Below are 16,224 nucleotides of genomic sequence, written 5' to 3'. Positions count from 1 at the left end.
CCCAGTGTTAGTGAGGAGGTGGAGATCCGGCTCCTTGCACAGATGGATAGGGCTGCAAGGGCTGGGACAGTGATAATAATAGGGGATTTTAACTACCCAGAAATTTACTGGAGTAATAGCACTGCTGGGACAGTTTAGGCTCGGTTCACACTGGGACGACTTGGGATCCGACTTGTCGCCCCTCAAGTCGCCCCAAGTCGCCCCAGAAAGAGATTCACATGAGAGTGAATGGGAGCGTCTTAAATGACACTACTGAAGTCGCTCCGACTTCAGAGCGTACTCCCTGTACTACTTGGATCCGACTTGGTAGGCGACCTGTACCATAGAAATCAATGGAAGTCGCCTCCAAGTCGGATCTCTCTGTAAAGTCAAGCGACTTTGCAGGGAAAACCCCTCCCTCCCCCCCTCCCTCCCAGAGAGCTGATTGGCCACAGGCGAAGTCGCCTGTCATGCAGGCGACTTCAAGTCGCCTGTCATGCAGGCGACTTCAAGTCGCCTTGTAATTTGCTAAAGTCGCGTCGAAGTCGCGTCGAAGTCGCCGTGCAAAGTCGCGCTGAAGTCGTGTTGCCCCAGTGTGAACCGAGCCTAAAGGGCAAAAATGTATAAACCTGTTACAAGACAATTTTGTGGTGCAGTTTATTTAGGCCCCAACTAGGAATGAAGCTCTGCTGGACCTGGTAATCTCAAACCATGCAGAGCTTATTACCAATATTCATATAAAAGAACATCTGGGTAGCAGTGGCCATAGCATGATTTCGTTTAATGTTATCTGTAAGCAACAAACACATACGGTAAGATAAAAACAACTTTAATAGAGCAAATTTTCCAAGGATGAGGGCTGCTCTCCAGGACTTAGATTGGAAAGGAATATTGCCATTAATGGACATAGAAAAGAAATGGGAATTCTTCAAAGTGACTTTATGTAAACTCACTGAAACATATATTTCCATGGGCAATACGTTGAAAAGGCTAACGACCAAAGTTAAAATGGCTATAAATAATAATAAAAAGAGCTTTTAAAATATATAAAAATTAAGGAACGCTATCATCGTTTAAATGTTACAAAGACTATAACAGAATATGTAAAAAGGAAATCAAGGACGCAAAAATTCAAAACGAACAACAGATTGCAAAAGATACGGTAAGTAGGGCAAACCCCAAAAAAGGTCAGGTCTGAGCATGTAGGCCCTTTATAAAATAATCTAGCGTAGGTGACTGGGGACAAAGAGAAGGCAAATGTATTAAATAGAATTGAGATATACTCTGCGCTCAGGATAGTATCAGGTTGCAGCCTTCCCTAATCAGTTCCCAGAAGGAACTTACAAAGGATAAAAAGCAAGCAAGTTGGGGTGAGTGCCGCTACCTTACTGGCTGTCAAGTGAGGGTAAATAAAACACATAAATATGTAAATAAATATAACTTCCTATAAGGGAAGAAGCTTTCCCCAATAAGGCAGCGTGCATTCATACCAATGTGTATATGTGAAAACAAAAAGTGATAAAAGGTACCCAATGAACCCAATGTCAGGGATGGATCAACTTCCATTTGTATAGTCTCACACCTGCTTTGCTCTTATTGCAGTTGTGTAGTGTGTCATAACATGACTGTGCAGGCCAGTAGACACCAGGGTTTGACCACACTCTCCAGTGCACTCCTTGAACTGATATACTTCACAAATATATCTATTTTGATTCATATTCACTTATATATTTCACATTATATATGCATAGGTTCATTGGGTACCTTTTATCACTTTTTGTTTTCACATTATACACATTGGTATGAATTAGGGGTGCTGAAATTAATCGTTGCATCGATGCATCGCGTTTCGGGTGTCCCCGATGCGGCATCGATGCATAAGGACCGGAAAATCGATGTCCGTTGACGTCATTACTAGCCCCGCCCCTCCCGGGAAAGCGCTCCGAGTGTATTTTTAAAATGACTTTATTTTAATTAATGTTGTATTACAATAGATGCTGTGCCCCCGCTGTATGTGCTTTTTAAAAAACAATGTCGCTTTATACCGAATTTCGCCGTAGTAGTACGATCATGTCACTCCCGGCCGTCCCGCCCCTCTCCGCTCTCCGCTCTCCTCTTCCGTCTCCTGAGTCCTGACGTCAGCGGGGATTTCTCAGTCCTGCCTGCCTCTCTTCTGATACGATAACTAAAGTCAGCGAGCGGGACTGAGAATTCCCCGCTGACGTCAGGACTCAGGAGACACGTGAGAGGGGAGAGGAGAGAGGAGAACGGAGAGGGGCGGGACGGGACGAGCCGGGAGTCACATGATCGTACTACTACGGCGAAATTCGGTATGAGGTGACATTGTTTTTTAAAAGCACATACAGTGGGGGCACAGCATCTATTGTAATATAACATTAATTAAAAGAAAGTAATTGTGGGGGGGGTTAGTGATGGCTGCATTTAATGGGCACAGGTGGCTGAGTTTGGGCACAGGTGGCTGCGTTTGGGCACAGGTGGCTGCGTTTGACGGGCACAGGTGGCTGCGTTTGACGGGCACAGGTGGCTGCGTTTGACAGGCACAGGTGTCTGCTTTTGATGGGCACAGGTGGCTGCATTTGACGGGCACAGGGGGCTGCATTTGACGGGCACAGGGGGCTGCATTTGACGGGCACAGGGGGCTGCGTTTGACAGGCACAAGTGGCTGCGTTTGGGCACAGGGGGCTGCGTTTGGGCACAGGGGGCTGCGTTTGACGGGCACAAGTGGCTGCGTTTGGGCACAGGTGGCTGCGTTTGGGCACAGGTGGCTGTGTTTGACGGGCACAGATGGCTGTGTTTGATGGGCACAGATGGCTGCGTTTGACGGGCACAGATGGCTGCGTTTGACGGGCACAGATGGCTGCGTTTGACGGGCACAGTGAGGCTGCATTTGATGGGGGAGGTTCAGTATTTTTCAGTTTGTTTGCGCCCCCCAAAAAAATTTTGAGCACCAGCTGCCACTGGTCAGCACAGAGACAGTACAGGGAACTTCACAGGGCTGTTTGTCATCTGTGGATTCTATCCTTTCTGACCTCCAAGCAGCCGTGTGTGAGAATCTCTGTACCCTGTAGTGCACCGGATTAGTGCACTTTTTAGGGAGTGAAGTTATTTTTAATTCAAAGCAGAGTTCCAGTCAATTTTTTGTTTATTAGAAGTCAGCAGCTACAAAAAAAATGTATCTTCTGACTTTTAATACAAAGACACTCGCCTGTCCCACAATCCAGCGACGTGGCCACCCAAACCCTCCCTTCTTTCCCCCGCCTGTCCACAGCACTGGCAATACTACTGTGGGCATCCGGCTGTGACAGCTTGCAGCTTCACAGTCGGGTGGGCATGTCTCACTGCGCTGTCCTGCATAGCCGGGCAATCTTTTGGGAACTGTGATGTGTCCCAGAAGATTGCAGGGTGGAAGGGCCGCCTAGGTGGCCCAAGCGGAAGTGGGAGCTCGTCGGTAATCGTGATGCATTGCGGAATCAAATCGAATCGTTGACCAGATAATCGTAGTCGAATCGATTTGTGAGACCAGTGAAGATGCGCAGCCCTAGTATGAATGCACGCTGCCTGCATTATTGGGGAAAGCTTCTTCCCTTATAGGCAGTTATATTTATTTACATATTTATTTGTTTGATTTACCCTCACTTGACAGCCAGTAAGGTAGCGTCACTCACCCCAACTTGCTTGCTTTTTAAATTTATTAAATACTTTCTTCAACTTGGTGTATACAAAGGAGTAAGGGAGAGCTCATGTCCATCATGGGGATGGTATTGACACAGCCCCAAATGATCCACAATGGCTCAAAAGTGATATGGTCTAGAAATATTTAGACAGAATAAAGGTGGATAAAGCACCTGGACCAGATGGCATCCACCCACGGATCCTAAAAGAATTAAGCTCTGACATTTCAAAGCCATTGTTTCTAATATTTAGGGACTCGTTAACAACTGGAATGGTACCACTGGATTGATGCAGGGCCAATGTGGTGCCTATATTTAAAAAGGGATCAAAGTCTTTATCAAGTAACTATAGACCTGTTAGTTTAACTTCTATAGTTGGGAAGTTACTGGAGAGTTTAATAAAAGACCACATAGACGAGTTCTTGCTGGAAAAAAATATTTTAAGCAACAGACAGCATGGACTAATGAAAGACAGAAGTTGTCAAACAAACCTGATTTCTTTTTATGAAGAGGTAAGTAAAATCTTGGACAGAGGGGTGGCTGTGGATATGGTATACCTGGATTTTGCAAAAGTGTTTGACACAGTTTTCCACACACACGGCTCATGTGTAAGGTAAAGTCTACAGGCTTGGGAAGATCAATTTGATTTGATTAGATAGAAAAGTAGTGGTTAATGACTTTTACTCTGAATGGTCTAAGAATATAAGTGGTGTACCCCAAGGTTCAGTGCTAGGACCCTTACTTTTTAATATCTTTATAAATTATATAGGATCTGGGATTAAAAGTAAAATGTCCGTTTTGAGTTATGGTTGGCAAACACATTTCAGCTAGCCTGGGCATAGATATCCTGGCTCTGCCAAAACATTTTCTGCTCCACATCCCCCCATGCCCCTGTCTCGATATAAACGAAGTGCTCTCCCCCACCTCCTCAATGTAGCTAAACGCCTAAATACCAATACACTGGAAGAGTTTGCATATTCCAAGCGGGCAGGATTTGTTGGGGAAGGTAGGGGAGATCATGGAAGCAGAGAGTTGGCTCGCCACTTGTAGAGATACCCGCAAGCGATTTAACCTTAAATGGGCAGCCTGGAGAAACCACGTACATGACACAACTATGGCCTCATCTAGTTTAGATGTTGCACTACTTGCTTTAGCAGATCCTTCCTTTGGGGGACTTGTCCAGGCGCACCATCCCTCAACAACTACAGGCTCTACTTAAAAGTGGACCCATTACATCTACAATTCTGGTGAGACCCATTCCACACGCTTTCTTCTTCTTCCCTAGCTTTCTTTTCCTACTACTCCTTTTCTCCCCTCTTTCTTGTTTGTTATGTGTTTTTTGCTGTGTTACAACCTCAGTATACCTAGTATCCACCTTATGAGCTACCTAGACGGTCACCAGGTTTCTGACCGACCCAGGTACTCCGAGTTCACTTATGAGGTTTACATTATGGGAGCCATGTATACAATGACTCTGGATATAAAGCTAATAAACACCCTACCCCCTTCCAGCTTGAAGGGGAGGCCTGTCCATATAGATCGAATGTCTGGGACAGGAAGGATGCCCCTCTGGTCACCACAAGTAGATATGCCTCCCAGTTGATACGGATGTCCGCACTCGGACTATGTTAAATGTATCCCCCTGTATCCCCCATTCCCCTCCCATTTTTTCCCCTTATCCCTACCCCTATCTCCCTTCCCTTCCTCCCCCCCACCACCCCAATTAAAGTTACCTTGTTGTGATTTTAATCTGTTTATAACATTTTAAAATAAAAATAAAGATTATATATAAAAATAAAAAAGTAAAATTTCTGTCTTTGCAGATGACACTAAGCTATGCAATGGAATAACGTCCTTACAGGATGTCTCCAATTTACAAGCCAACCTCAATGCACTGTCTAATTGGCCAACTAAGTGGCAAATGATGATAAACGTAAAGTTATGCACTTGGAGGCTAAGAATATGTGTGCATCATTCATACTGGGGGGCACAACTGGGGGAATCCATAGCTGAGAAGAATCTGGGGGTTTTGGTAGATCATAAACTCACTAATAGCATGCAATGCCAAGCTGCGGTTTCCAAAGCAAGCAAAGTCCTTTCTTGTATTAAGAGAGGTATGGTCTCCAGAGAGAGAGATATCAATTTGCCCCTGTACGAATCATTAGTAAGACCTCATCTGGAATATGCAGTTCAGTTTTGGGCCTCAGTTCTCAAAAAGAATATCTGGGAACTGGAGAAAGTGCAGAAAAGGGCAACCAAACTGGTAAGAGGCATGGAGGAGCTCAGCAATGAGGACAGATTAGAGGAAATTAATCTATTTCCTCTTGAGAAGAGATTGGGGGGGGTATGATCAACATGTATAAATACATAAGTGATCGATATAGTGAACTTGGTGTTGCGTTATTCACTTTAAGGTCATCACAGAGGACAAGGGGGCACTCTTTACGTCTAGAGGAAAAAAGATTTCATCTTCAAATACGGAAAGGTTTCTTCACAGTAAGAGCTGTGAAAATGTGGAATAGACTCCCTCCAGAGGTGGTTCTGGCCAGCTCAGTAGATTGCTTTAAAAAACACCTGGATTGTTTCCTAAATGTACATAATATAACAGGGTACTGACATTTATAGGTAAAGTTGATCCAGGCAAAATCTCTTTGCATTGCAAACAGCTAGGTGGTTGTTTAACATGTCCATGTACGTCCTTCCGTGCATGAGCTGCCTGTGCGCCCCCTGTACTATTTTTTCCCCTCACACTAACAGCATGAGGAGAAAAAAAAGTTGATTACTGGCTTCTGTCAGAGGGACACTAAGCAGTGTCTACCAGCACCACCTGCTAGTGCCCACCAGGGCCACCTACAAGTGCCTATCAATGCCCACCAGTGCCACCTATCAGTGCCCATCAGTGCTGCCAATCAGTGCCCATAAGTGCCACCTATCAGTGCTGCCTATCAGTGTCATCTACAAGTGCCTATCTGTGCCACCCATCAGTGCCCTTCAGTGCCACCTATCAGTGCCCTTCAGTGCTGCCTCACCAGTGCCCATCAATGCCACTTATCAGTGCCTATCAGTGCCTATCAGTGAAGCATATCAGTACCCATCAGTGCAGCCTATTAGTGCCCAGCAGTGTAGCCTCATCGGTGCATATCAATGAAGGAGAAAATATAGTTTTATTCTTTTTTTTCCAAAATTTTCTGTCTTTTTTCCTTTGTTTTAGCAAAAAAAAAAAAAAACCCAGCAGTGATTAAATACCAAAAAAAGAAAGTTCTATTTGTGTGAAAAAAAAATGATAAAAAATGTCATATGGGTACAGTGTTACTTGATCACATGCATGGGCAGGAAGGAGGTTTAAGTGCCCAGTAAGAAAGTGGTTAAAAAAAAACAAAAAACAATTACATGGCTAAAATATGTGATACCAATATATGGTATTACTGATACTGTTCATAAAAATCGTACTATTCTGTAACACTGTATACCACTTAAAGGCACTTCCCAAGCATATCATTTAAAGAATTTGTAGTTTTACGTTGTCACCTTTGAGGTTCCATTAACAACTTCAGCCCCAGAAGGTTTTACCCTCTTCCTGACCAGGCCATTTTTTTGTGATACGGCAAAGATCAAATTTCTTCATAAATTTAGGCCAACATGTATTCTGCTACATATTTTTGTTAAAAAAAAAAAAAAAAAAAAAAAACAATAAGTGTATATTGATTGGTTTGCACAAAAGTTATAAGCATTTTTATTTATTTTTACTAGTAATGGCAGCGATCAGCAATTTTTAGCGGGACTGCGACATTGCAGAGGACAGATTGGAAACCTAACTGACACTTTTGACACTTGTTTGGGAACCAGTGACACTATTACAGTGATCAGTACTAAAAATATGCACTGACACTGTCTACATGACACTGGCGGGGAAAAGGGTTAACATCAGGGGCGATCAAAGGGTTAAGTGTGTTTCCTGTTTGTGTTTTCTTATTGTGGGGGGGGCTCACTGTGTGGACACAGTGATCTGTGTTGCTGATTAGCAGGAACACAAGATCACAGTGTCCATGCCTGACAGAATGGCGGTCTGCCTTGTTTACATCGGCAAACTGCAGTTCTATCTCTGTGGGGAGCGACTGTGGGTGGCCAGGGACCCGCTAATTGGCACCCCCTGTGCCCAATCAGCGAGTATTCGTGCCCATGTACAGGTACGTGATTTTGTGGAATAGAGCCCACCTGCCGCAGTAAATGTGCAGAAGGCGGTCGGCAACTGGTTAAAAGGACCCACTCGCACTTTACAGTATTATACATTTTTTTGCTTTAGTAGATGTCCCTCATGGCAGTGCCCAGATCCCAATGCACTCTTTTGACAAAAGCTTGCCTATAAGACTTGGAAATGGCCAGAATTTCATCAAGATGTCACCCAAAGGTTCACCCTTCCCTGGTATCTACCAATGAAATTCTTAAAGCCCAACTCCAGGCCAAAATTTTAATTAAATAGTGCATCTATTAGTTTACTCCTCAGTCTTGTTTTCAAAACCTCTCTCTAGGCCATCCAGCAGTGTAATGGATGAAAGTCTTAGTTTCCTCTATGAGCCAAGCTAATTTCCTGCCCCAGGAACCAGGCATTTCTTTCTGATCGTTATCTTCCTGGGCACTGGTCACCTCACTGTCCCCATGAATTCTCCTGCATCTGGAGCCGTATAGGCTGCTGCAAGTGTCACATCCAACAATAGGAGATGTCCACGTCACACAGGCAGCAACAATCAAGACTGCTGATTACTCCTAAACCCAGACAAAGACGGGGAGAAGATAGAAAATTACAACAGAGTGAAAGAAGGAAACATTGACTTCACATCACTAGAAGAAAACATCTTGCAAGGTAAGTGTGCCATTATGTGAAAATATGCTATATATATAGTATTTTCACATTATGGTAAAAGCTCCAGGGAGGCCAAAAACAATTAATTCCATTTTCAGTGCCTTTGCAGCTTGAGCAGGACCTTGACTTTTAGAGAATTATTAATATTCTTTTTTCCAGCAACAACGCATTTAAATATCTGACTGAAAATTTTAGCTTAAAAAAATTATAGTATTTTTCTTTTTCAAAAAGACTTGTCAAGTCTCTACTAGGGATGAGCTTCGAGTTCGAGTCGAACCCATGTTCGACTCGAACATCACATGTTCGACCGTTCATCGAATTTCGAACGATATGGGCCGTTCGCTCCAAATTCGAGTGGCGCGTCACAGCCCATAATTCACTGCGGCATCTCAGTGCATTGCTGACTGATGATTGGCCAAGCATGCACTATGACTCGCATGCTTGGCCAATCACAGCGCCGTCTGTACAGAGAGCCGTAATTGGCCAAAGCCAGGGTGGCTTTGGCCAATTATGGCTCAGGGGGTTTAGTACAAGCCCCACACTATATAAGGCCGCCTGCACGTCGGCCCTGTGTAGTGTGTTCCGGCGTTGAGACATAGAGATAGAGAGAGACAGTGTCATTTGATTTAAGTTAGATAGAGTAGGCAGGCACATCAGTTAGCTGCACTTACAGTGTATTGTGTGTATATATGCATCCTAGGTGTTGTGTGTGTGTATATATATATATATATATATATATATATATATATATATATATATATATATATATATATATATATATATATATATATATATATATATATATATATATATATATATATATATATATACACTGTTCAATTTAGCTAGATCCGTTCCTGTTATTCTCTTCCTACTGACAGGCAGGCAGGTGTTTTTATAGTATTTACAGCTACCTGAAGAAAATTGGTGGTGTTCTTTTGATCCTATTAGTCCTATTAGCTACAGTATTTACAGTTAGTGTAGTGTGTCCTCTGCACAGTGTGCACCTAAAGCTACCTGAAGAAAATTGGTGGTGTTCTTCTGATCCTATTAGTACCGCAGGCAGCTGTAGTATTTACAAGTTAGTGTAGTGCGTCCTCTGCACAGTGTGCACCTAAAGCTACCTGAAGAAAATTGGTGGTGTTCTTCTGATCCTATTAGTACCGCAGGCAGCTGTAGTATTTACAAGTTAGTGTAGTGCGTCCTCTGCACAGTGTGCACCTAAAGCTACCTGAAGATGTTGGTGGTGTTCTGATCCTATTAGTACCGCAGGCAGCTGTAGTATTTACAAGTTAATGAGGTGTGTACTCTGCACAGTGTGCACCTAAAGCTTCCTGAAGAAAATTGGTGGTATTCTTCTGATCCTATTAGTACCGTAGGCAGCTGCAGTATTTACAAGTTAGTGTAGTGCGTCCTCTGCACAGTGTGCACCTAAAGCTACCTGAAGAAAATTGGTGGTGTTCTTCTGATCCTATTAGTACCGCAGGCAGCTGCAGTATTTACAAGTTAGTGTAGTGCGTCCTCTGCACAGTGTGCACCTAAAGCTACCTGAAGACAATTGCTGTTGTTCTGCTCCTATTAATACCACAGGCAGGCAGCTACAGTATTTACAGTTAGTGTACTGTGTCCTCTGCACAGTGCGCACCTAAAGCTACCTGAAGAAAATTGGTGGTGTTCTTCTGATCCTATTAGTACCACAGGCAGGTAGTTGATTCTGCTAGCTGCAGTATCAGTATATATATATACATCCCATCTTTGTGCAGCTACATCTCACTGCAGGCCATTAGTATGTTTGGAAGGCTAACAAGGAGAGGGAGACAGTCACATGCCAATAAAAGAGGGCAAGCAGGCTCTGTGTCTAGAGGCAGCAGTGCTGGTCATGGAAACGGTGCATCCTCATCAGCACGTGGCCGTGGGACACGCTTGTCCTTTTTTTTAGCAGCTGGCCGCGTTGAGCCGCAACATGCGGAAGACTTGGTAGAGTGGATGACCAAGCCGTCCTCATCCTCCTCATCCTCTCTCTCACCCAGGCTCAGGGTACTTTGTCTGGCAAAGCAGCTGCCAACGCTGCCTCTTCCCTCGGCTCAATGGCATCAGTCACTCCTTCCCTAGCCCCACCATGTCCTCCTGAGGAGTCCCCCAAACTGTTTGACCACAGTGTTGGGTACATGCTCCAGGAGGATGCCCAGCATTTTGAAGGCTCCGATGATGTTACCCAGCTAGAGGAAGGCAGTAACGTGAGCCAAGAGAGAGGGGGTGCCCAAGAAGGACAGCAATCTGGCAGTCATGTTCCCCCAGCTGCAGCATACTGCCAGCTTTGCTCCAGTGATGAGGAGGGAGTAGATGATGAGGTCACTGACTCCACGTGGGTGCCTGATAGTAGAGAGGAGGAGGCACATCTCCAATGAGGCAGGATGCACTCCAGGGGCCAGCTTAAGGGCAGCACATCGACTGCATCACACCGCAGAGCTCTGCATGTGCAGGGAGCTGCTGTCTCTGCACATTATTCCAAAAGGTCTTTGGTGTGGGCCTTTTTTGAGACAAGTGCATCAGATCCCACCGCTATTTGCAACATATGTCTCAAGCGTATCTCACGTGGCCAAAACAGTTCATTGGCAAACGTACCTAAAAGACCCACGCCAAAGAACAAAGCGAACCTTTCCTTGCTCCTCATCAGCTGGGATCTCCAACCCCACTATACCTTCAGTCCTCTCTGAAACCTGCACTGAGAGGAATGAAGGTGTAGAATTAGGTGTTTCACAGCCAAGTACTTGCGGGCAAACTGCTATCAGTACACCAACGTCAGATTGTACCAGGCAAATTTCCCTGCCCCAGCTGCTGCACCGCCGAAAGAAGTTAGCTCCCAGCCATCCACATGCCCAGCGGTTGAATGCTAGCTAGGCTAAATTTCTAGCACTTCAACTGCTGCCTTTTCAGTTGGTAGACTCTGCCCCCTTCCGTAAGTTTGTGGAATGTGCGGTTCCTCAGTGACAGGTTCCCAAACGCCACTTTTTCTCATGGAATGTGATTCTAGCTCTCTTCCAGCATGTGGAAGGCAATGTCTTGACCTCGCTGGACAGGACAGTCAGCAGTAAGGTGCATATTACCGTTGACTCATGGTCCAGAAGGCATGGACAGGGACGTTACCTATCTTTCACCGCACACTGGGTGACTATTCTGGCAGCTGGGAAGGATGCAAGACAGGGTGCAGTAGTGTTGGAGGTTGTTCCGCCACCACTCCTTCAAAATTCTACTAGTGGTGATTCTGCCACACCTCTCTCCTCCACCCCCTCCTCTTCTTCTTCCTCCATGGCCTCTTCCTGTGCTGATTTGTCCTCGGAACCAGTGGTGCTCCATAGGCGTTCAAGGGGCTACGCAAGCACGCAGGCAAAAAGATGCCATGCGGTGCTTGAGCTGGTGTGCTTGGGGGACAGGAGCCACAGTGGGCCAGAGATTCTGTCAGCTCTGCAGGGGCAGGTTTAGAGGTGGTTGACGCCATGCCAGCTTAAGCAAGGTATGGTGGTTTGCGACAATGGCACTAACCTCCTCTCCGCCCTCCAACAGGGACAACTGACCCATGTGCCCTGTTTGGCTCACGTCCTTAACTTGATGGTGCAGTGGTTCTTGGGCAGGTACTCGGGCTTACAGGATGTTCTGAGGCAGGTCAGGAAAGTCTGTGTGCATTTCCGCAGGTCATATAATGCCAGTGGTCGGCTGACTTCCAAAAGGAATTTAACCTTCCCACGAACCGCCTAATCTGTGACATGCCCACCAGGTGGAACTCAACGTTGGCCATGCTGCAGTGGCTGCACATGCAGCTGAGGGATATCAATGAGGACCTATGCATCTATGGCACCAGGACAGGGTCCGGGGAGCTTGTTCTTTTTCCCCCACGCCAGTGGGCTATGATCAGGGATGCATGCACTGTCCTGTCACCATTTGAGGAGGTCACGAGGATGGTGAGCAGTGACAGTGCATGCATCAGTGACACTGTCCCTCTTGTCCACCTGTTGGAGCACATGCTGTGTGAAATAATGGACAGGGCACTTGAGGCAGAACAGAGGGAGGAAGAGGAGGACTTCCTTACCTCTCAAGGCCCCCTTTATCCAGACAGTGTTCCTGCGTGCCCGCTGATCACACAGGAAGAGGATGAGGAGGAGGAGGATTGTGTCAGCATGGAGATGGAGCCTGGCACTCAGCATCAGCAGCAGTCTTCAAGGGATTATTTACAGTCCGAAGAAACCCATGGACTTGTACGTGGCTGGGAGGAGGTGGCTGCGGATCATGTCGTCCTTAGTGACCCAGAGGACTCTGGATGGAATGCCTCAGAAAACCTATGCTGCATGGCCTCCCTGATCCTGCAAAGCCTGCAGAAGGATCCTCGTATTCGTGGTATCAAGGAAAGGGATGATTACTGGCTGGCAACCCTCCTTGATCCACGTTACAAGGGTAAGGTTGCGGACCTTATCTTGCCATTGCAGAGGGAGCAGAGGATAAAACATCTTCGGGAGGCCTTACAGAAAGGTTTGTGCAACGTGTTTCCAAAGCCTGGGAGGTTACAATTTCCTGGTCCTCCTGAACAACGTGTTGCTGAGGCTTCGGTCAGTCAGAGAAGGAGCGTTGGAGAAGGTGGACATCTGACTGATGCGTTCAGACAATTTTTTAGTCTGCAGCCCCAAGGTCCGATTGGTTCCAGCAACCATCGCCAGCGTCTGATTCACGTGGTGCAGGATTACCTAGGGGCAAGATCAGACTTGGACACCTTTCACACCGAAAATCCTCTGGGTTACTGGGTCTTGAGGATGGATCACTGGCCAGAGCTTGCACAGTATGCAATTGAGCTACTGGCCTGTCCTGCATCCAGCGTTCTTTCGGAACGCACGTTCAGTGCTGCTGGAGGCTTTGTAACCGATCACAGGGTGCGCCTGTCCACTGAATCGGACAATCGGTTGACCTTCATAAAAATGAATCAGTCTTGGATCACCAGCTATCAAGCACCTGATGCTGATGTAACCTATTCAGGGGCGAACTGACCATTCGGGCACTCGGGCACTGCCCGAGGGCCCCATGCCACTAAGGGGCCCCATTAGAGTCGCCAGCCTCAATCAAACCAGGGACAGTATGTCAAAATCTGTGGTTTTTTTAAAATCCCAAGATTATAGCTGCCCCGCCTCTCCAGTACCTTTTTCAGTGTGTGTATGTGTATTCTGTGTGTGTATACTGTGTGTCTGTGTGTGTATACTGTATGTGTGTGTATACTGTGTGGCCCCATAATCTATTGCCTGGGGGCCCCATATTCTCCTATTGCCTGGGGGCCCCATAATCTCCTCCTATTGCCTGGGGGCCCCATAATCTCCTATTGCCCGGGGGCCCCATGAGTTGTCAGTCCACCCCTGTGATTTTTTTTTAATGTGAGATCCCTTCAAGACTGCCTATGCTGATGCTGAGTGACTATCCTGTTATGCTAAGTCACAATCCTCTTCCTCCACAATTTTCATGCTGATAGCTTGTCATTTTTGGTTCTGGGCACTGCCACCAGTGACCAAGGCCCAATTTTTCTGCCCCTGTTTAACAGGGGCATGTAATTACAATTTTTGATGCAATACTTTGCAGCAGGGCTCATTCCTGCGCTCCAACTAGAGTATCTGTGAGGGGTTGCAGTGTTGTGGCACCAGCACCAGTGCCCAAGGCCCAAATTTTCCTTGTCAAAAGAAGTTTATTGAGTATACAATGTTATAAAGATACATAAAGTAAGTTTACAAGGATCTATAAAGTAAGCTCATTGTTTTACAGTAGGGTTTATATAGGTAAATATCATGAAATTTCAAATATTAAACATTGGGTTCACGTAAACCTAAATTAAAGATATATATCATTTCCTTAGTTACTTTTGTAGGTATTTAAATGATTTATACCTACTATACATATTGTTTACAAGTAGAGTGTATATAGGTCAAATAAATTCTGATAATGAGCTTTCATCGTAAGGTGGAGAAAAGGAAAGAGAAAGAAGAAAAAGGGTTGAAAGGTAGAGGTATGGTCCACAAGGTTGTCCCGCTCGTCAGTTTATTATTCTTTTTAGTTCTCTTTGAAGCCTTAGAATGGGTGTCTCTGTAAGTCATTTAATCTGTTACCATGGCAACAGGACAGAGTAATTGAAGTTTGACAGGAACTGTTGTTTTATCCAAGGATGCCAACGTTTTTCGAATTTTGGAATTTGGTTTTGAACGATGGCTACCATCTTAGCATGGGACATTGTATTATTCATTCTGTGAATTGTTTCTGCTAGTACCAATGTAGGAGATTTCCATGCCTTGGCCACTGTTTGTTTTGCAGCCGTTATTAGTTGGATCATAAGTTTGAATTGAGAGAGTGTTAACCATTCCAGTTTTAGATTAAGTAAAGTTAAATATGGATCTGGTTGTATTATTTTTTTAAATATTTTAGATGCAATCACGAAGACTTCCTTCCAGAAGGTTTGGATTACTGGGCACGTCCACCATATGTGTAAATATGTGCTAAGATGTTGGGTGAAGATGACTTAGATGTGAGCCATATGTTAGACCAGTCCGTGTCTTCTAAAGTTCGTCCCAGGTCCTCCTCCCACCTCTGAACTTAAGAGGGTCTATTAAGATTTGCTACTCCATATAATTGATTATAAAGTGATGAAATTGTACCTTTAGCAAATGGATCTTTTGTACAGATTGATTCAAAAATGGATAATTGGGATAATGGTGTATCCCCCTTTAGGAATGGTGTATAGAAATTTTTGATTTGGAGATATCTAAATATCTCAGAGTTTGGTAGATCATATTTTTCTCTAAGCGATGGGAATGAAAGGAATGATTTAGATGCTATGAAGTCATTTAGTGTCTGAATGCCTGATGTTGTCCAAGCTTTAAAAGAATTTGGGTAGATCCATGCTGGATAAAAGGCCGGATTTCTGATAAAAGAAAGGAGAGGATTGTGTGGAGATTGTAACTGATATTTGGTTTTTAGTTTATCCCAGAGAGATAAGAAGTGTTTAGTTATGGGATTATGAATTTTAAAGCGGTCTTTAGGATCAAGCCATAATAAATTTGATATTAATAGAGGGTCATTTTCTGAAGCCTCTATAAATACCCATAATGGGATTTCCTGTTTTGCATGGTATTTGGACAAACTGGCCAAATGTGCTGCTCTGTAGTAGTTAGTAAAATTAGGGTATCCCAGGCCTCCTTTATTTTTGGGAAGATGTAGTGTGTGTATAGGTATACGTGGTTTAGAAGAGCCCCATATAAACGAAGTTGCTCTTTTTTGTATTATTCTCAAAAAATAGGAAGGAATTGGAATAGGGAGGACTCTGAATAGATAAAGCAATTTGGGTAGAATAGTCATTTTGATTGCATTAATCTTCCCTATCCAGGATAAAGGAAGTTGCGACCATTGTTTTATTAGATTTGTGATCTGTCTTAATACAGGAGGATAATTGGTTGAGAATAAGTCAGAATGAGATGCTGTTAAATTAATTCCAAGATATGGGATTGATTTTTCTGCCCATGTGAATAGGAGTGCAGCCCTAGCCGGGATCAATTCCATGTTTGTGAGTGAAATATTAAGCACTAGGCATTTCTTGGGATTAATCATAAGGCCGGATAGGGCTGCAAATCCATCAAGAGCTGGTATTAAGTTAGGACCAGAGACCTGTGGTGA

Source organism: Aquarana catesbeiana, linkage group LG03 (assembly GCF_042186555.1).
Source record: "Aquarana catesbeiana isolate 2022-GZ linkage group LG03, ASM4218655v1, whole genome shotgun sequence".
Lineage (NCBI taxonomy): Eukaryota > Metazoa > Chordata > Amphibia > Anura > Ranidae > Aquarana > Aquarana catesbeiana.
This window is presented reverse-complemented; position numbering follows the sequence as displayed.